The 22,827-nt window shown below is 52.7% G+C and overlaps 1 long non-coding RNA gene across 1 annotated transcript in view; it reads right to left on the reverse strand.

Annotated features, from left to right (window-relative positions):
• Positions 1 to 234: 234 nt before the first annotated feature.
• LOC140430341 (uncharacterized) overlaps positions 235 to 22,827 on the reverse strand; it is a 30,798-nt gene continuing 8,205 nt past the window's right edge. The window contains exons 2-3 of the long non-coding RNA XR_011949384.1: positions 900 to 975; positions 235 to 444 (exon numbers count right to left, since the gene is read on the reverse strand). This is a non-coding gene — a long non-coding RNA (uncharacterized lncRNA). The remainder of the gene's footprint in view (positions 445 to 899; positions 976 to 22,827) is intronic.

A 22,827-nucleotide genomic window follows, 5' to 3' on the forward strand; every position in this document is an offset into this window, starting at 1 on the left:
CTATCTCGCCTGTTTTTAGATTAAGCAGAGAGTGAATACCAGGATCACTGGTGCTAGGCTCTTCCACATTGTATACTTGTAACATCTTGGGTGATCGATTACTCGGCAATCTTGAATTAACTCTGCACTGCTTCATCAAATGTCCTTTTTGTGACAATAAAAACACCAAGTTGCCTTAAACCCACATGATTCAGGAGGGGGTTCATCTCCACCTCGGTAACAGTCCGCTTTTCACATCATTGACCGATTGCCGATCTTGTAACTTTTTGTCTTGCTGGTGGCTGAATGTTTCCCGCTCCGTGACTGCTTCAGAGGTTTTGGCACCACCGCTGGCTACTGGCTGCTGGCCGCCATTTTGTACGCTCTGCGGATCTTGTGCACCTTTTACAGCGCTTTCCATGGCCAGCGCTATCTCCATTGCTCGTTTGAAATTTATGTTGACCCCTGCAAGCAATTTGCGTTGAATAGCGTCATTGTTCACACCACAGACAAACTTATCCCGTAGCATGTCATTTAGGATGGCTCCAAAATCACAATCCCTCGATAATTTCTTCACCTGAGCAATGTGTAATTCGCGATCGATTCACCCGCGGCTCTCGCCCTCAAATTAAATCTGAATTGAGCCTTCACTAAATCCACAAGCTCACTAAAGGGTTTGGACTCAGGAGCGGCTGGGGCTACAAGACTGTGGTATAGGTCTGAGTTCGACAAACGCTCAGGAGAATTGCTTTGCGATTCGCCTCGTCCCCTATTTTGTTTACTTGGAAGTAATACCCAAGGCGCTCGACGTATTGTGTCCAGTCCTCCATGGAAGAGCCAAATAGGTCTATTCTCCCAAAGAGTGGCGTTCTGGTGATTAGTTTATATTTCTCAGACTTTGATTAAAACAGGATACTCACAGGTATTGGGCCAGAGGCAGTGTCAGGATAATTTATCCTCGTCGCCAGATGTAAAGATGCATTTTCACAGACTTTGCTAGTGAACACAAAAAGTATTTATTAATTAGAATGGCTGCCAAAATGTCTCTTTCTCACCATGAGGTGATTCCCCACCCTGCGTCCCGATTGGTCACCGAGGCCAAATGACACTTAATCCGATGTGTTGCCCTTAAAGGGACAATCACCATGCCCCCACTCCCATCTGCCCTTGTATTTTTCTTGCGATCATCTTGATCCTTCTCTTTTTCCCTTCTGCTTGACCAGTGGATACAACCTTTTGCTATTGATCTCATCAGAATCCCTCATCTTTTTAATGGATTTTCTTTATCCATCATCTTTTTATTAATTTATGGGACTTGGGCATCGCGAGCTGGGCCAGCTTTTATGGCGCATCCCTAACTGCCCTCCATTTCAGGGGAATTTAAGAGTCAACCACATTTCTGTGGGTCTGGAGTCACACGGTAGGTAAGGGCGGCAGATTTCCTTCCCCAAAGGGACGTCAGTGAACCAGGTGGGTTTTTATGACAGTCGTGGTCACCATTGGACTTTTAAAATTTCTGATTATTTATTGAACTCATATTTCACCATCTGCCATGGTGCGATTCGAACCCAGGTCCCGAGATCTTGTCCTGGGTCTCTGGATTACTAGCCCAGTGACAATACCACTACGCCTCCCCATCTCTTCAAAGGATTCTGGGGCGTTGGTCAAAGACCAGCTCTCTTCACCTATGAACCAACCCTGACCTTGATCAGCTCATGATTCCCGAAGTGTTCAGTAATAATTCCCTTCCGCATTGCAGGCTAACTCCTGTTGATTCACTGGCCTCGGATTTTCGGCCTTCCCCTGTCCCCTTTCTCGAAAGACCGAGTCATTTTTGCAACATCGAAGCCAGCTGAAGAATTTTCCTTCTTCCCACAGGGAAGCCTCCATATATTTCATCCAGGGAACTTCAGCTTCAGAATCCTCAAATGGGAACGATGGATTTTGATGATGTATCCACCAAAGGTTTGACCCCATCTCTCTTCGATTAATTAAACCCAATTAACACATCTGGGGATTCTACAATCCCAAACTCCACCTCCATAATGAACATTGGATTGGATTGGATTTGTTTATTGTCACGTGTACCGAGGTACAGTGAAAAGTATTTTTCTGTGAGCAGCTCAAACACATCATTTAGTACATGAAAAGAAAATACATAATAGGGCAACACAAGGTTCACAATGTAAATACATAAACACCGGCATCGGGTGAAGCATATATCTCCTCCGTTTCCTCACTGCCTCTGCAAGTGTTTCCATTGAATACCAACTGTCCGTTCGGAGTCTGAATATTCTCCCCGTGTCTGCGTGGGTTTCCTCCGGGTGCTCCGGTTTCCTCCCACAAGTCCCGAAAGACGTGCTGTTAGGTGAATTGGACATTCTGAATTCTCCCTCTGTGTACCCGAACAGGCGCCGGAATGCGGCGACTAGGAGCTTTTCACAGTAACTTCATTGCAGTGTTAATGTAAGCCTACTTGTGACAATAATAAAGATTATTACTATTATTATTAAATATGGAAAAATCTTTCCCAAACACTTCCAAAAGAAACAACTTGCCTTTCTATCGCATCAGCCAGTGAAGTACTTTTTGAAGTCGTAATGCAGGAAACTCAGCAGCCGCTTTGTGCACAGCAAGATCCCGCAAGAGATATGATAATTTGCTGCAGTGATGTTGGTGAGAAAAATTATCGGCAGGACACCCAAGATAACTGTTTTTCTTAAAATACTGCAATTAAATCCAGCTGAGAAGGCAGACAGTGCCTCGCCATATCGGCTCATCAGAAAGGCAGTGCAGCACTCCCTCAGCGCTGCGCCGGACTGCTCACTACATACTCAGGTTTCTGGAGTGGGATTCCTACCCACGACCTTCAAGGGTCAGCAACAAGAATTCCACCCACTCAGTCACTCAGACTCGCCACCAATGAGATTTAAAATGACCCTGGTTCTCGAAAGCAGTGTTTACACCATTGGTAGGAATACAAGGACAGGCGAATCATAGAATTTACAGGGGAGAAGGAGGCCACCCGGCCCATCGACTCTGCACCGACCCCTGGAAAGAGCACCCCACTTAAGCCCACCCTAGCCCCGTAACCCAATCCAACCTTTTTGTTTGGACACTAAGGGCAATTTATCACGGCCAATCCACCTAACCTGCACATCTTTGGACTGTGGGAGGAAACTGGAGAACCCGGAGGAAACCCACGCACACACGGGGAGGACGTGCAGACTCCGCACAGACAGTGACCCAAGCCGGGAATCGAACCTGAGACCCTGGAGCTGTGAAGCAACTGTGCTAACCACTGTGCTACTGAAGGCCATTCAGCCCCTCAAGCCTATTCAAGCTGATCATGGCCGATCGGCACCTTCAACTCATTTACTTGCCTGCATTTCAGATCCCTTGACTTAACAAAAATCTATCAATGTCAGTCCCGAACTCTCCAGTTCACCGCGAGTGTCCACAGCTATTTGGAAAGGAGACATCCAGGGTCCTACTGGTCTCAGTGTGAAAAAGTGCCCCCTGCAATCACTGCTGAATGACCTCGCTCAGACTGTAAGATTGTGGATTGCACCAGCAGAGGTAACGGCCTCACTGCATTCACTCAAACTGTGACAGTGTCTTGCCTGTAGTTTCAGACACTCTAATCCTACAGGCTCTCATCCTGATGTCTGTTTAAATGAGTAATAATTATAAATTATCCAGTCCCTGAGGTCAACCCGGGGTGAGATTGTCTGAGTCTTACATCTGTCTGAAGCAGGCAGGTTGGTGAGGATCAGGTTGACTGTGTTGTTCCCTCTTGTTGGGTCCCCTCACCACCTGCTGCAGTCCCAGTCCAGCAGCTCTGTCCTCTAGGACCCGGCCAGCTCGGTCTGTGGTGGTACCACCGAGCCACTCTTGGTGACGGACATTGATGTCCCCCCACCCAGAGCATATTCTGCGCCCTTGCCACCCTCAGTGCTTCCTCCGAGTGGTGTTCTACATGGAGGAGAACTGACTCATCAGCTGATGGCGGAGTGTGTGTTATTTATTGGTAAAGAGTTCTCTCACACAGCGAGTGGATGGGGGTCAAGGATGGAATGCCTGGAAGTGTGATGGACGCAGCTTCAATCGAGGTATTCAAGAGGGTATGAGATGATTATTTGAATTACTTGAATGTGCAGGGGTACGGGGGGGGGGGGGGGGGGGTGGAGGGGGGGGATTGGCACAATGTGCGTCTGGCCTCCTTCTTCGCCGTGACAATTCTGCGATTTCTTTGTTGCAGTTTTTATACTCTCTTCCCCGAACAGTTCCTGCCATCCTTTCCCATCAGTACCTCCAGCCGACAGACCCCTTCAGCCTTCATGTAACCATGGCAACACTGACAGCCAGGAAAACATCCTCAGCTCCATCCAGTCCATCTCACACAGCAACGCTGCTCAATCTCGGCTATCGCTCACTCTCTGTGCTCCCCACTGTGGAGTCAAAAGGCTGTGGTTCAAGTCCAGAGCATAAACCAGGACGACAAACGCAGTGCCAGAACTGAGGGAGTGCCGCACTGTCAGAGGGTCAGTACTGAGGTAGTGCCGCACTGTCAGAGGGTCAGTACTGAGGGAATGCCGCACTGTCAGAGGGTCAGTACTGAGGGAGTGCTGCACTGTCAGAGGGTCAGTACTGAGGGAGTACTGCACTGTCAGAGGGTCAGTACTGAGGGAGTGCCGCACTGTCAGAGGGTCAGTACTGAGGGAGTGCTGCACTGTCAGAGGGTCAGTACTGAGGGAGTACTGCACTGTCAGAGGGTCAGTACTGAGGGAGTGCCGCACTGTCAGAGGGTCAGTACTGAGGTAGTGCCGCACTGTCAGAGGGTCAGTACTGAGGGAGTGCTGCACTGTCAGAGGGTCAGTACTGAGGGAGTGCTGCACTGTCAGAGGGTCAGTAATGAGGGAGTGCCGCACTGTCAGAGGGTCAGTACTGAGGTAGTGCCGCACTGTCAGAGGGTCAGTACTGAGGGAGTGCTGCACTGTCAGAGGGTCAGTACTGAGGGAGCACCGCACTGTCAGAGGGTCAGTACTGAGGGAGTGCTGCACTGTCAGAGGGTCAGTACTGAGGGAGCGCTGCACTGTCAGAGGGTCAGTACTGAGGGAGTGCTGCACTGTCAGAGGGTCAGTACTGAGGGAATGCCGCACTGTCAGAGGGTCAGTACTGAGGGAGTGCTGCACTGTCAGAGGGTCAGTACTGAGGGAGTGCTGCACTGTCAGAGGGTCAGTAATGAGGGAGTGCCGCACTGTCAGAGGGTCAGTACTGAGGGAGTGCTGCACTGTCAGAGGTCCTTGAAATGTAGGCTCAGTCTGCTGTCTTGGATCGCTGTAATACACCCAATTGCAGAAGTCGAAGACGCGCAGGGATGTTCTCAGGGATCCTGGCTCATAATTCTTCCTCAGTGGACACCATTTTCATACTGCTGTTAGTGGGAGCAGGGCTGTTGTGTTTTCTGCAATTCTGGTTTTGGGCCATCCTGAGACAATGAAAGAGCCAAGTAAAGGCAAGTTCCTTCAGTGCCATGGCCTGATCACAGGAGATGTAAGCAGGGACTTGCCTGGGTATTCCACTTTGAATTCCCCGGTGCTGTACTGGTGCCTGCATCTGTCCACCTGGATTATTGAATATACTGAAATAGTTTATATCCAGGTTCACGGCCTTCTGCTGACGTCTGATGCACAGGCTGCAGAACATGAAGAAGTCCTCTGTGGTGAATGTATTACTGCTCCCATTCACCGTTGTATTACATTACATTGTATTGTATTATGTTGGTGCCCTTGTGGGCGCTGCCTATGGCTCGGGGCAGGTATATAGATCTGCTGCCCTGCAGGCGGCTCTCAGTGCAGAGCAGTCGCAGGCAGGCACGGATCTAGCTGATTAAAACCACTGTTCACTTCAACTCTCCGTCTCGTGTGAATTGATGGTCGCATCAATTTAATCAGCTACAACATCGCGATGGAAGCAGCCCTCAAACCAGACTGACTGGAACTCGACCCACAGGCCGCTGAAGCCAAAGGAATGTTTTCGCACTGGCTTCGCTGTTTTGAGGCCTACGTCGCCTCCTCCTAGCCCACCGTCACCGAGGAACAGAAACTGAGTCTCCTCCACGCCCGGGTCAGCTACAGAATCTCCGTGCAGATCAAGGAAGCGACCACGTACGCAGACGTGGTCACGATCCTGAAAAGGCAGTACGTGAGGCCGGTGAACGAAGTGTTCGCACAGCATCTCCTCACCACTCGTCGCCAACGCCCCGGGGAATCACTGGAGGAATACCGACGCGACCTGAAGGTACTTGCTCGAAACTGCAACTACAAGGACGTCACGGCCTCGCAGCACATGGAACTTGCCATCCGGGATGCCTATGTGGCTGGAGTCCGGTCCAACTACGTCAGACAGCGCCTGCTCGAAAAGGGCGCCCTCGGTCTAGAAGAGACGGTAAAACTATCCACCTCCTTAGAAGTAGCTTTCCAGAGCCTCAGTGCTTTCCCCTCCGACCACGCGATCCCCTCGCGGACCCCCGCTCAGAGGGTGCCCCAGGCCTGTGCCGCGCGGCTGCCCGCCCAACCCGGGGTGCCGCCCTGCTATTTCTGCGGCCAGAACCCAGCACCCCAGGCAGCGTTGTCCGGCTCGGAATGCGACCTGTAGCCACTGCGGCAAGGAAGGACACTTTGCCAAAGTCTACCTGGCCAGATCCAAAACTCCTAAATCACAGGCCCGGCTCACAGTCTCACAGGCACGTGGCTGCGTGTCTGCCGGTACCGCCCCCTTCGGACTCATCAGCCTCGTGCTGTCCGTGGGGGCAGCCATCTTTAACCCGACCCGACACGTGCGAGTCATGGGGGCCGCCACCTTGGCCGCCATCTTCAACGCCATCCGACACGTGCGACCGACGGGGGCCGCCATCTTGGCCGCCATCTTCAACGCCATCCGACACGTGCGAGTCATGGGGGCCGCCACCTTGGCCGCCATCTTCAACGCCATCCGACACATGCGACCGACGGGGGCCGCCATCTTGGCCGCCATCTTCAACGCCATCCGACACATGCGACCGACGGGGGCCGCCATCTTGGCCGCCATCTTCAACGCCATCCGACACATGCGACCGACGGGGGCCGCCATCTTGGCCGCCATCTTCAACGCCGCCTGACACGTGCGACCGACGGGGGCCGCCATCTTGGCCGCCATCTTCAACGCCGCCTGACACGTGCGACCGACGGGGGCCGCCATCTTGGGACCACCCCACCACCTCCGACCATGCCGGCTACCAGCAGCTCGGCGCGGTCACCCTCGACCAGTCACGGCCCAAGCACATCAGGAATTCGATGATGACCGTCGGGGTCAATGGGCACGAAATGCCCTGCCTGCTTGACTCTGGGAGCACGGAGAGCTTCATACATCCGGACACGGTAAGGCGCTGTTCTCTTCAAATTTCCCCCACATTCCAAACAATCTCCCTCGCTTCCGGATCACACTCAGTGCAGACCCGGGGGTACTGTGTCACGAACCTCGCGATACAGGGCGCCGAGTTCGCCAATTTTAAACTATATGTCCTCCCCGATCTCTGCGCCCCGCTCCTGTTGGGACTGGACTTCCAGTCCAACCTCAGGAGCCTGACCCTGAAGTTCGGCGGGCCCCTACCCCCTCTCACCGTATGTAGCCTCGCGACCCTGAAGGTCGCCCTTCCCCCGCTCTTTGCGAACCTCACCGCCGACTGTAAACCCGTTGCCACCAGGAGCCGGCGGTACAGGATCCAGGACAAGACTTTTATCAAGTCAGAGGTCCAGCGGCTCTTGAGGGAGGGGGTCATCGAATCTAGTAATAGCCCCTGGATAGCCCAAGTGGTGGTCGTCAGGACCAGGGAAAAGACCCGGATGGTTGTAGACTACAGCCAGACCATAAACCGATACACGCAACTCGATGCGCCACCCCTTCCAAGGATAGCGGACGTGGTGAATCAGATTGCACACTACCGGGTGTTCTCCACGGTAGATCTGAAGTCCGCATACCACCAGCTTCCAATCCGCCCGCAAGACCGCCACTACACGGCCTCTGAGGCAGACGGCCGCCTCTTCCACTTCCTCCGGGTCCCCTTTGGCGTCACCAACGGGGTCTCAGTCTTCCAAAGAATGATGGACCGAATGGTGGACCAGTACGGGCTGCGGGCCACATTTTCGTCCTTGGGCAATGTCACCATCTGCGGCCATGATCAGCAGGACCACGACGCCAACCTTCAGAAGTTTCTCCAAACAGCCCAAGCCCTCAATCTCACCTATAACCAGGAGAAATGTGTTTTCCGCACAACCCGACTGGCCACCCTCGGCTATGTCGTGGAAAACGGAGTCCTAGGGCCCGACCCCGACCGCATGCGCCCCCTCCTGCAACTCCCCCACCCCCACTGCCCCAAGGCCCTGAAAAGATGCCTCGGGTTCTTTTCATATTATGCCCAGTGGATCCCCAACTATGCGGACAAAGCCCACCCACTTATCAAAGCCAGCATCTTCCCCCCGATGACTGAGGCCCGCCTTGCCTTCAGCCGCATCAAGGTAGATATTACCAAAGCCGCGATGCACGCGGTGGACGGGTCCACCCCCTTCCAGTTGGAGAGCGGCACGTCAGAAGTCGCCCTGGCCGTTACCCTTAACGCAGGCAGGCCCGCGGCCTTCTTTTCCCGTACCCTCAACGCCTCCGAGATTCGACACTCCTCGGTCGAAAAAAGAAGCTCAAGCCATTGTGGAAGCTGTGCGGCATTGGAGGCATTACCTGGCTGGTAGGAGGTTCACCCTCGTCACCGACCAACGGTCGGTAGCCTTTATGTTCAACAATACACAGCGGGGTAAGATCAAGAATGATAAAATCTTGAGATGGAGGATCGAACTCTCCACCTATAACTACGATACTGTATATCGTCCCAGGAAGCTCAACGAGCCCCCAGATGCCCTGTCCCGCGGCACATGCGCCAGCACGCAAGATGACCGGCTCCGGGCCACCCACAATGACCTCTGTCACCCGGGAGTCACCCGGCTTCTCCACTTCATCAAGGCCCGCAACCTGCCTGTGGTAATACCAGGTATTGCGGTACCAGAGAGAGGAATAAGCATTGGCTAGACCGCGGGGTCTACCATTGGGCAATGTACATAGCCCCGCCCTGAGAGGCGGGATATAAGAACCGATGCCGTCCCAGCAGCCTTCACTTCTGTAACTTCGCTGCTGGGTACAGTTCTATCTGATTAAAGCTGAATCGATATGACTCCACGTGGACTCAAGCGTATTGATTGTGTATCATTGCCCGACTCCACCGAGGAGGTCAGGGCCATGACCAGGGACTGCCAAATCTGCACGAGTGTAAGCCGCACTTCTATCGACCAGATAAGGCCCACCTGGTGAAGGCATCCCGGCCCTTTGAGCGCCTCAGCATCGATTTCAAAGGGCCCCTACCCTCCACTGACCGCAACGCGTATTTTCTTAACGTCGTTGACGAGTACTCCCGCTTCCCCTTTGCAATCCCATGCCCCGACATGACCGCGGCCACTGTCGTTAAGGCCCTACATAGTGTCTTCACCCTGTTCGGTTTCCCCACTTACGTCCACAGTGATCGGGGCTCCTCGTTTATGAGTGACGAGCTGCGTCAGTATCTGCTCGATAAGGGCATCGCCTCGAGCAGGACTACCAGTTACAACCCCAGGGGAAACGGACAGGTGGAGAGGGAGAACGCGACGGTATGGAAGGCAGTCCTTCTGGCCTTATGGTCTAGGAGTCTTCCAGTTTCCCGCTGGCAGGATGTCCTCCCCGACGGGCTCCACTCCATTAGGTCACTCCTTTGCACGGCCACGATCGAGACCCCTCATGACCACCTGTTTGTCTTCCCCAGGAAATCCACCTCCAGGGTCTCACTTCCGTCCTGGCTGACGACACCGGGGCCTGTCCTCCTCCGAAGGCATGTGAAGAGCCATAAGACCGACCCCCTGGTTGAGAGGGTCCAACTCCTTCACGCCAACCCCAAGTATGCCTACGTGGTGCACCACGACGGGCGACGAGATACAGTCTCCCTCCGGGACCTGGCACCCGCCGGATCCCCTGCGACCATCACCTACTCCCCCCCACCCTACACCGAACACCGCCCCCGCCCCTACATGGCCTACAACCCCCCCTCCCCCATAGCCAACCTTCAGGGATGAAGCTCCAGAAGACACGCTCCCGGAGTCAACGAGCTCAACACCCGTGCCCGCAGCGACGCCGGAGCTCAGGCAATTGCAGCGAACGAACAAGGCGCCAGACAGACTCGATCTGTGAGCCCACTTCACCCCCGCTGGACTTCAATTTTTAACAGGGGGTGAATGTGGTGAATGTATTACTGCTACCATTCACCATTGTATTACATTACATTGTATTGTATTATGTTGGTGCCCTTGTGGGCTCCGCCTATGGCTCCGCCCCCTCAGGGGAGGTATATAGATCTGCAGCCTGTAGGCGACACTCAGTACAGAGCAGTCGCAGGCGGGCACAGTTCTAGCTGATTAAAACCACTGTTCACTTCAACTCTCCGCCGCGTGTGAATTGATAGTCGCATAATCCTCCAAATATGATGCTCCGCTAACACTGGTGCTGAGCATCATAACTTGAGAAACGAAGAAGCCATTTTGCTCATTGAGCCAGCTCATAAAATGGTCGAAGTGCATTCAACTCTACCCTGGGCCCTGGACACTACCCAGCGATTCACTCCCCTCCCCCAGCGCACATTCACCCAACTCTACCCTGGACACTACCCAGACATTCACTCCCCTCCCACAGCGCACATTCACCCACCTCTACCCTGGACACTACCCAGACATTCACTCCCCTCCCACAGCGCACATTCACCCACCTCTACCCTGGGCCCTGGACACTACCCAGCGATTCACTCTCCTCCCACAGCGCACATTCACCCACCTCTACCCTGGACACTACCCAGACATTCACTCCCCTCCCACAGCGCACATTCACCCAACTCTACCCTGGACACGACCCAGACATTCACTCCCCTCCCACAGCGCACATTCACCCACCTCTACCCTAGGCCCTGGACACTACCCAGCGATTCACTCTCCTCCCACAGCGCACATTCACCCAACTCTACCTTGGACTCTACCCAACCATTCACTCCCCTCCCACAGCGCACATTCACCCAACTCTACCCTGGACACTACCCAGACATCCACTCCCCTCCCACAGCGCACATTCACCCACCTCTACCCTGGGCCCTGGACACTACCCAGCGATTCACTCCCCTCCCACAGCGCACATTCACCCACCTCTACCCTGGACACTACCCAGACATCCACTCCCCTCCCACAGCGCACATTCACCCACCTCTACCCTGGGCCCTGGACACTACCCAGACATTCACTCCCCTCCCACAGCGCACATTCACCCAACTCTACCCTGGACACTACCCAGACATTCACTCCCCTCCCACAGCGCACATTCACCCACCTCTACCCTGGGCCCTGGACACTACCCAGCGATTCACTCTCCTCCCACAGCGCACATTCACCCAACTCTACCTTGGACTCTACCCAACCATTCACTCCCCTCCCACAGCGCACATTCACCCAACTCTACCCTGGGCCCTGGACACTACCCAGACATTCACTCCCCTCCCACAGCGCACATTCACCCAACTCTACCCTGGACACTACCCAGACATTCACTCCCCTCCCACAGCGCACATTCACCCACCTCTACCCTGGGCCCTGGACACTACCCAGCGATTCACTCTCCTCCCACAGCGCACATTCACCCAACTCTACCTTGGACTCTACCCAACCATTCACTCCCCTCCCACAGCGCACATTCACCCAACTCTACCCTGGGCCCTGGACACTACCCAGACATTCACTCCCCTCCCACAGCGCACATTCACCCACCTCTACCCTGGGCCCTGGACACTACCCAGACATTCACTCCCCTCCCACAGCGCACATTCACCCACCTCTACCCTGGACACTACCCAGACATTCACTCCCCTCCCACAGCGCACATTCACCCAACTCTACCCTGGACACTACCCAGCGATTCATTCCCCTCCCACAGCGCACATTCACCCACCTCTACCCTGGGCCCTGGACTCCCACAGCGCACATTCACCCAACTCTACCCTGGACACTACCCAGACATTCACTCCCCTCCCACAGCGCACATTCACCCACCTCTACCCTGGGCCCTGGACACTACCCAGCGATTCACTCCCCTCCCACAGCGCACATTCACCCACCTCTACCCTGGACACTACCCAGACATTCACTCCCCTCCCACAGCGCACATTCACCCACCTCTACCCTGGGCCCTGGACACTACCCAGCGATTCACTCTCCTCCCACAGCGCACATTCACCCACCTCTACCCTGGACACTACCCAGACATTCACTCCCCTCCCACAGCGCACATTCACCCAACTCTACCCTGGGCCCTGGACACTACCCAGACATTCACTCCCCTCCCACAGCGCACATTCACCCACCTCTACCCTGGACACTACCCAGACATTCACTCCCCTCCCACAGCGCACATTCACCCACCTCTACCCTGGACACTACCCAGACATTCACTCTCCTCCCACAGCGCACATTCACCCAACTCTACCCTGGACACTACCCAGCGATTCACTCCCCTCCCACAGCGCACATTCACCCACCTCTACCCTGGACACTACCCAGACATTCACTCTCCTCCCACAGCGCACATTCACCCAACTCTACCCTGGACACTACCCAGCGATTCACTCCCCTCCCACAGCGCACATTCACCCAACTCCACCCTGGGCCCTGGACACTACCCAGCGATTCACTCTCCTCTCAAAGCGCACATTCACCCACCTCTACCCTGGGCCCTGGACACTACCCAGACGTTCACTCTCCTCCCACAGCACACACACTCGGCTGGTTTAGCGCAGGGCTAAATCGCTGGCTTTTAAAGCAGACCAAGGCAGGCCAGCAGCACGGTTCGATTCCCGTACCAGCCTCCCCGAACAGGCGCCGGAATGTGGCGACTAGGGGCTTTTCACAGTAACTTCATTGAAGCATACTCGTGACAATAAGCGATTTTCATTTTTTCACATTCACCCAACTGTACCCTGGACTCTACCCAACCATTTACTCCCCTCCCACAGCGAACGTTCGCCCACCTCTACCCTGGACTCTACCCAGACACTCACTCACCTCCCAGAGCGCACATTCACCCACCTCTACCCTGGGCTCTACCCACCGCTTTAGTCTCTTGAGGGAAAGTTCTGATCCACAAAAAAAATTCAACGAAGTTCAGGAATAATCAATCACCTTCACACTTCTACCCTGGCCCACCGCCAGCATATCCCTGTATCCCACAATCCGCCCATTCCCAATCCGATCAGCGGGGAACTATGGAGAATTGGTTGATGGTGTGGCTCAGGGAACATCTCCCCAACTCCGAGCAGCCTGCGGAGTGTTTGATGTTTGCACATTTCCTGCACAGCTCCAGCCCCATTATTAGCCAACCTTTATCCTGCTACTTCTGAAAGATTTAATCATCTCAGCTTTTTTTGGCTTTGCTGGGACATTTTTCTGGGAAAGAATGAATTATCCATTAATTGTGTGTGTGCCAATTGTTGAATGATTCATGGGAAGCAGCATCATTTCAGAAATAACAGGTTAGATGATGTACCAGGCAATTCATTTCATTAATTCACGATGTGACGCATCTTGATTTGGGAGGCAGGATACAAGTGTGTCTAAAATTGTCCACCTCTTAAATTAACCAAGTAAATTAATCCCTTAATAGGCCATTATCATCACCGTTCTTAGCCTTAATCACCCCCATTTCCATTCCTTGTGTCTTTCTCTCCGCTACATCTTTGTCAATCTCCACCTATCGCTGGCCCGCTATCCAGCTCCGCTGCCCCCGCCCCCCCCCCCCCCCCCCCCCCCCCCGCCCCCGACTACGGTATGAACCCTATTTCCAGTTCTCTCCAGCTTTGACAAAGAGTCATTCAGACTCGAAACGTTCGCTCCCTTCGCTCTCAGCAGATGCTGTCAGACGTGCTGAGATTGCCCAGCATTCTCTGTTTTGGTTTCAGATTCCGGCATCCGCTGTCATTTGCTTTTCTCCGAAATTAACCAATCCTGTTTTTTTTTATTCATAGAATTTACAGTGCAGAAGGAGGCCATTTGGCCCATCGAGTCTGCACCGGCTCTTGGAAAGAGCACCCTACCCAAGGTCAACACCTCCACCCTATCCCCATAATCCAGTAACCCCACCCAACACGAAGGGCAATTTTGGACACTAAGGGCAATTTATCATGGCCAATCCACCTAACCTGCACATCTTTGGACTGTGGGAGGAAACCGGAGGAAACCCACGCACACACGGGGAGGATGTGCAGACTCCGCACAGACAGTGACCCAAGCCGGAATCTAACCTGGGACCCTGGAGCTGTGAAGCAATTGTGCTATCCACAATGCTACCGTGCTGCCCTCAAAAGTTTGCCTCAAAAGTTCTGATATCCCTCTCAACTGAGAAATATACTTATGCCAATTTTTGTTCACATCGTCCCTTGGGCACACAGGAATCACTGAATAATCCGGCCTGAATTACCCATTCTCCAGATATCCTGGGAAAACGATGGGGGATCATTTCCTTCAACGCATGGAACAACGGTTTAATATAACTGATGCAATATCAATTACGACGAGACGAGAGTAGAGAGTAATCGAGGCTTTATTAAGCAGAGATGTGTTGCCTCCTACAGCTGCTGCTGAAATGGCTGCAGCTTGGTGAGCACACACATTTATACTCCGCCTACTGGGCGGAGCCAGCTTGCAGGGATCTACACCCGTACCTGTAGTACAGGGGCCTTACCGAATTATTTCTCATATGCGTCATATATACAAACAGTGGTGACTACCACATTCACCCCCTGTTAAAAAGCGTCCAGCGGGTGGTGGAAAACTATTTACATGTAAGTGAGCATTTTTAAAGCGTACAGTTTGGGGAAAAGCTCACAAATTTAGCCAGACGGGTGACGTGATCCTCAGTTGTGAGCGCCGCAGTCCCGGTGGTGATGCAGGCGCCGGCTTGGTCGCCGGTGACTCCGGGAGCGTGTAGTCCTCATCCTCATCCCCGGGTGGAACCACTGCGAGGACGGATCGTCCTGGAGCGGGGGCTGTGGTGAGGTGCGCTGGGGGGAGGAACGGCGGCGCCAGGGCAGTTGGGGGGGGACCCAGCTGGTGCCAGGTCCCTGAGGGTGACTGTGTCTTGGCGGCCGTCGGGGTACGCCAGGTAGGTGTACTGCGGGTTTGCATGGAGTACATAAGAACATAAGAACTAGGAACAGGAGTAGGCCATCTGGCCCCTCGAGCCTGCTCCGCCATTTAATGAGATCATGGCTGATCTCAGCTCCACTCTCCGGCCCGTATACCATATCCCTGAATCCCTTTATTCTTTAGAAAGGTATCTATCTTTTTCTTAAAAATGTTTAAAGAAGGAGCCTCAACTGCTTCACTGGGCAAGGAATTCCAGAGATTCACAACCCTTTGGGTGAAGAAGTTCCTCCTACACTCCGTCCTAAATCTACCTCCCCTTATTTTGAGGCTATGCCCCCTAGTTCTGCTTTCCCTGACCAGTGGAAACAACCTGCCCGCATCTATCCTATCTATTCCCTTCATAATTTTATATGTTTCAATAAGATCCCCCCGCATCCTTCTAAACTCCAGTGAGTACAGTCCCAGTCTACTCAACCTCTCGTCATAATCTAATCCCCTCAATTCTGGGATCAACCTAGTGAATCTCCTCTGCACTCCCTCCAGTGCCAATATGTCCTTTCTCAGGTAAGGAGACCAAAACTGAACACAATACTCCAGATGTGGCCTCACTAACACCTTATACAATTGTAGCATAACCTCCCTAGTCTTGAACTCCATCCCTCTAGCAATGAAAGACAAAACTCGATTAGCCTTCTTAATCACCTGTTGCACCTGCACACCAACTTTTTGCGACTCGTGCACCAGCACACCCAGGTCCCTCTGCACAGCAGCATGTTTTAACATCGTACCGTTTAAATAATAATCCATTCTGCTGTTATTCCTCCCAAAATGGATAGCCTCACACTTGGCAACATTGAATTCCATCTACCAGACCCTAGCCCATTCACCTAACCTATCCAAATCCTTCTGCAGACTTCCGGTATCCTCTGCACTTTTTGCTTTACCACTCATCTTAGTGTCGTCTGCAAACTTTGACACATTGCACTTGGTCCCCAACTCCAAATCGTCTATGTAACTTGTGAACAACTGCGGGCCCAACACTGATCCTTGAGGGACCCCACTAGTTACAGGTTGCCAACCAGAGAAACACCCATTTATCCCCACTCTCTGCTTTCTGTTAGTTAACCAATCCTCTACCCATGCTACCACTTTACCCTCAATGCCATGTATCTTTAGTTTACGCAGCAACCTTTTGTGTGGCACCTTGTCAAAAGCTTTCTGGAAAGCCAGATATACCACATCCATTGGCTCCCCGTTATCTACTGCACTGGTAACATCCTCAAAAAATTCTACCAAATTAGTCAGACACGACCTACCCTTTGTGAACCCATGCGTCTGCCCAATGGGACAATTTCCCTCCAGGTGCCCCGCTATTTCCTCCTTAATGATAGATTCCAGCATTTTCCCTACAACCGAAGTTAAGCTTACCGGCCTATAATTACCCGCTTTCTGCCGACCTCCTTTTTTAAACAGTGGTGTCACGTTTGCTACTTTCCAATCCTCTGGGACCACCCCAGAGTCTAGTGAATTTTGATAAATTATCACTAGTGCGTTTACAATTTCCCTAGCCATCTCTTTTAACACTCTGGGATGCATCCCATCAGGGCCAGGAGACTTGTCTACCTTTAGCCCCATTAGCTTGCCCAATACTGCCTCCTTAGTGATTACAATCATCTCAAGGTCCTCACCTATCATATCTTTATTTCCATCAGTCACTGGCATGTTATTTGTGTCCTCCACTGTGAAGACTGACCCAAAAAACCTGTTCAGCTCCTCAGCCATTTCCCCGTCTCCTATTATTAAATCTCCCTTCTCATCTTCCAAAGGACCAATATTTACCTTAGCCACTCTTTTTTGTCTTATATATTTGTAGAAGCTTTTATTATCTGCTTTTATGTTCTGAGCCAGTTTACTTTCATAGTCTACCTTACTCTTCTTTATGGCTTTTTTAGTAGCTTTCTTTTGTCCCCTAAAGACTTCCCAGTCCTCTAGTCTCCCACTAATTTTTGCCACTTTGTATGTTTTTTCCTTCAATTTGATACTCTCCCTCACCTCCTTAGATATCCACGGTTGATTTTTCCCCTTTCTACCGTCTTTCTTTTTTGTTGGTATGAACCTTTTCTGAACACTGTGAAAGATCGCTCGGAAGGTTCTCCACTGTTCCTCAACTGCTTCACCATGAAGTCTTTGCTCCCAGTCTACCTTAGCTAGTTCTTCTCTCATCCCATTGTAATCGCCTTTGTTTAAGCACAAAACACTAGTGTTTGATTTTACCTTGTCATCCTCCAACTGTATTTTAAATTCCACCATATTGTGGTCGCTCCTTCCAAGAGGATCCCGAACTATGAGATCATTAATCAATCCTGCCTCATTACACAGGACCAGATCTAGGACCGCTTGTTCCCTTGTAGGTTCCATTACATACTGTTCCAGGAAATTATCCCGGGCACATTCTATAAACTCCTCCTCAAGGCTGCCTTTACCAACCTGGTTAAACCAATCGATATGCAGATTAAAATCTCCCATGATAACCGCTGTACCTTTTCTACATGCATCCGTTATTTCTTTGCTTATTGCCTGCCCTACCATCCTGTTACTATTTGGTGGCCTATAGACTACTCCTATCAGTGACCTTTTCTCCTTACTATTGCTGATTTCCACCCAAATTGATTCAACCTTGTCCCCCATAGCACCAATATCATCCCTTACTATTGCTCGGATGCCATCCTTAAACAACAAAGCTACACCACCGCCCTTACCGTCCATTCTATCCTTTCGTATAGTCTGATACCCTTGGATATCAGAGTCGTGACCATCTTTTAACCGTGTTTCAGTAATGGCCACTAAATCATAGTCATTCACGATGATTTGCGCCATCAACTCATTTACCTTATTTTGTATACTACGAGCATTCAGGTAAAGTACACTTATGCTGTTTTTTATGTCTTTGTTATGAATCCTAACACCTTGATCAGTAACTTTTCGCAATTTATTTTTCCTCTTACCCTTTCTCCTAATTTTCCTTGTCTTTGAACCCATATCTCTACATAATAACCTGTCACGTAACCTGCTGCCTTGATCTCCATTAACCATTATACTGTCCATAGCTTTACACTTCCCTTCCCCCCAACTTGCTAGTTTAAAGTCCTTGTGAGCAACCTATTTATCCTATTCACTAGAACACTGGTCCCAGAATGGTTCAGGTGAAGACCGTCCCAACGGTACAGGTCCCTCCTGCCCCAGTACTGATGCCAATGCCCCATGAAATGGAATCCCTCTTTCCCGCACCACTCCTTTAGCCACGTGTTAACTTCCCTAATTTTCTCAACCCTATGCCAATTGGCACGTGGCTCGGGTAGTAATCCAGAGATTATAACCCTGGAGGACCTGTTCTTTAATTTAGTCCCTAGTGTTTGATAATCCCCAAACAGGTCCTCTTTCCTAGTCTTACCTCTGTTGTTAGTCCCAACATGGACCACAACAACTGGATCCTCCCCCTCCCTCTCCAAAATCCTTTCAAGCCGATCAGAGATGTCCCTCACCCTGGCACCGGGCAGGCAACATACCATGCGGGACTCTCGATCTGGCTTACAAAGGATGCCATCAATCCCCCTAATTATAGAATCCCCTGCAACTACCACTTGTCTTTTTGCTCCCCCCTCTTGAATGGCTTCCTGTACCACGGTGCAGTGGTCAGTCAATGCATCCTCCCTACAGCCCTCTTCCTCATCCACACAGGGAGCAAGCACCTCATACCTGTTGGACAAGGTCAAGGGCTGAGGCTCCTCAACTCCTAAACTCAGGATCCCCCGACCTGCCTCCCTTGCAGTCACACCACTCTGTTCCTGACCACTGTCCGAATTAACAGTACTTATTCTACCGGGTGTGACTGCCTCCTGAAACAAAGCGTCCAGGTAAAGTTCCCCCTCCCTGATGTGCCGCAGTGTGTGCAGCTCGGTCTCCAGCTCATCAATTCTGAGTCGAAGTTCCTCGAGCAGCCAACACTTGCTGCAGATGTGGTCACTGACGGTCTCAATGGGATCCACCAGTTCCATCATCATACAGCAACAGCACATCACCTGTCCAGCCATATTCAACTAGTTAATTAATTAAAATATTTTTAAAAAAAATTTTTTTATATAACCTCAAGGATAAACCCGAACACCAACAAAAAACACAGCCACTCACCCGAACTCAGTCACTCACCTAAACTCAGATGCACTCTGTTCCAATCAGCACTCCATGTCTAAAGGCACTCCTGCCACACCTTTTGTGCACCCACCTCTCCCAGCACTGTCTCCCAGTAGCTGTACCCTCTCGACCAACGGGTCCGCCTTGTGGAGCCGCGCGTGGTTGCGGAGGAGAACGGATCCTAGAGCTGCCAGCCACGTTGGGAGCGAAACCCCGGAGGTGGACTTCCTGGGGAAGGCAAGGAGGCGTTCATGGGGCATTGCATTAGTCGCAGTGCAGAGTAGCGATTGGATGGAGTGGAGGGCTTCGGGGAGGACTTCCTGCCAGTGGGAGACCGGGAGATTTTTAGACCGCAGGGCCAGTAGGACGGCCTTCCAGACCGTCCCGTTCTCCCTCTCCACCTGCCTGTTTCCCCGGGGGTGTAGCTGGTCGACCTGCTCGAGGCAATGCCCTTGATGAGCAGGAATTGATGCAATTCATCACTCATAAAGGAGGGTCCCCGGTCGCTGTGGACGTAAGCGGGGAAACCGAACAGAGTGAAGATACTATTGAGGGCCTTGATGACTGTGGCAGATGTCATATCGGGGCATGGAATGGCGAAGGGGAATCTGGAGTATTCGTCGACCTTCCCGCCGGCCTTGCAGAGTGCGCTCCGCACCGAGTAGCGCTGCCGAGGGTGCTTTGTCTGCCCGCAGAAATAGCACTTGGGCCCCCGGGGTTGGCTGGCTGCCGCGCGGCGCAGGCTTGGGGTTGGCTGGGGGCGGTCGTTAGTGGGGTCCACGATGTCCAGGAGTGTGGGGGGACGCCGTGCGGTTGGGGGCGTATGCTTGTACAGTACGGGAGGCTACTGTTAGTGAGGTTGCGAGTTTCTTGATCGGCGCGAAGTCGAGCGTACCCCCTTCTCAGAGGCGCTGGCGGATGTACGCCGACCCTATGCCCGAAACAAAAGCGTCCCTGATTAGGAGTTCGGAATGTTCAACGGCCGAAACTGCCTGGCAATCGCAGTTCCTCGCCAGGGCGTGCTGGGCACGCCAGAAATCTTCCAATGACTCACTGGGGCGTTGTTGCCGCGTGGACAGGAGGTGCCTGGCGTAGAGTTTGTTGATCGGCCGGGTGTAGTTCTCTTTCAGAAGCGCCATGGCCTCAGCGTAGTTGGGTGTGTCCCGGAAAAGGGGAAAAATATCGGAGCTCAACCGTTTGTACAGGATCTGGAGTTTCTGTTATTCTGAGGGTGGTTCTGTCGCTGATCCGATGTAGGCTTCAAAGCAAGCTAGCCAGTGGTCGAAGGCCGACGAGGCGTTGGCTGCTTCAGGGTGCAGCTGCAGGCGATCTGGCTTGATGCAGGTCCATCGCTGTAACATCTCTGCTTAGTAAATTGATGCACTATCAATTACGGCGAGACGAGAGTAGAGAGTAATCGAGGTTTATTACACAGAGATGTGGAGCCTCCCGCAGCTGCTGCCGAAATGGCTGCAGCTCGGTGAGCACACACATTTATACTCCGCCTACTGGGCGGAGCCAGCAGGCAGGGATCTACCCACGTGCCTGTAGTACAGGAGCCTTCCCGTATTACTTCTCATATACGTCATATATACAAACAGTGGTGACTGCCACAATAACTGAGGCCAATTTAAGGGCAGTTAAGAGTCGATCCTGTTTATGTGGGACTGGAATCACCTGCAGGTCCAGATTGGGTAAGGTTAGCAAGTTTCCTTCCCTAAAGGACGTTGAGCCAGTTGAGTTTTGATTGAGGAGACAATACATGAACTCGGCTTGTATTTCTTGGAGTGGAGAAGATTAAGGGATGATTTGATTCACATTTTTATAATTTTGAAATAAATTGATAGGGTAGAGAGAGAGAGACCTGAGCCGGGATTCTCCGTCCCGCAGCTGCTAGGAGAATCGCCGGGGGGGGGGGCTTGAGAATCGCGCCACGCCGCTCCGATGCTGGGCCGCCGATTCTCCGGTCGCCCCACGCAGTTACCCCCCCCACACGCAGTTACCGCCGCGCCGGTCGGGGGCCGTTCAAAGCGGCCCCCCCTGGCGATTCTCCCCGCTCGACGGGCCGAGAGCCCGCCAAGTCCCACTGGGTTACGTTTGGTCTTACCCGGCAGACCTCGGAGTTCCGGCTGCGGGTCCGTCCTGGTGCGGGGGCGGGGGATTCCGACTCCGAGGGGGGCCTCCACAGTGGCCAGGCCCGCGATCGGGCTACTCGGGGGGGGGGGGGGGGGGGGTCCTATGTCCCTCCGCGCTAGGCCCCTGTAGGGCTCCGCCATATTGCCCGGGGGGCCGGCGCGGAGACGGCAACCTTCGCGGCTACAGTCGCACGGCGGCTTTCGAACGCCCAGCACTCCGGCGGTGTTCTAGCCCCACGAGGAAGGGGAGAATGACTGAGCCTGGAGGCCCGTTAACGCTTGTGGGGGGATCCAGGGGTACGATTTAATGGGAACTTTTCTCAGTGAGATTTTGGGGGGTTTGGTGGGGTGTCTCTCGATGGCTGCGTTGGTGAGAACGCGGCCCTTATTTAACAGCGTTTAGTGCCGGAAATGAGCTCCACGAGCATCTCGCCATTACTGGCTTTTCCGGAGTCGGATTCGCCAGGCTCGTGTCTCAGTGTCTCGGCACTAACAAGGGAGAGCTGCTTTTAAACACACTCTCATCACTCACTCCCACACTACACATAAACATGGCAGAGCGCAGACCTGATCCTCGCTTTGGGACCTGATCCTCGCTGTCAGTGCGGGCAGCGTGCCCAAGAGGACAGTGGCCAATGTCGGAAAAAAGCCAACGACCCCCGCCAAGCTGCAAGGGTAAGTTATCACCACTCTCCTGGCACCAGTTCTGCCTCCCACCCCTCAAATTCACAAGTTCCCCCCCCCCCCCCCTTCACCCCCCTACCCAAAAAACACTGGCTGCACCATGCGCCCTCCCCACATCTCATCTTCATGCTTGTCCCTCAGAACCCAGTAGCACCCACCAACACAACCCCTTTATGTCCAGGTGCGGTACCCACACATGCCACCTGCTACAGATCGCCAGGTCCATCAAACATGCGGCTCACAATGACCTCTACTTGTCCCCGCAGGAGAGGATAGCCATAATTAGAGGGAAAGGGCCAACAAGGGGGGTGAGTTACCAGAGATCCAAATCCTCATCCCCTATGAGGAACATTTTTAATAGTGTAGAGGGTAGAGTGGGTATCTAACGCCGTGTTTGATGGGGGCAGTGTAGAGGGAGCTTTACTCTGTATCTAACCCCGTGCTGTACCTGTACTGGGAGTGTTTGATGGGGACAGTGTAGTGGGAGCTTTACTCTGTATCTAACCCCGTGCTGTACCTGTCCTGGGAGTGTTTGATGGGGACAGTGTAGA

The sequence above is a fragment of the Scyliorhinus torazame genome, chromosome 10, assembly GCF_047496885.1.
Source record: "Scyliorhinus torazame isolate Kashiwa2021f chromosome 10, sScyTor2.1, whole genome shotgun sequence".
In the NCBI taxonomy this organism is placed as follows: Eukaryota; Metazoa; Chordata; class Chondrichthyes; order Carcharhiniformes; family Scyliorhinidae; genus Scyliorhinus; species Scyliorhinus torazame.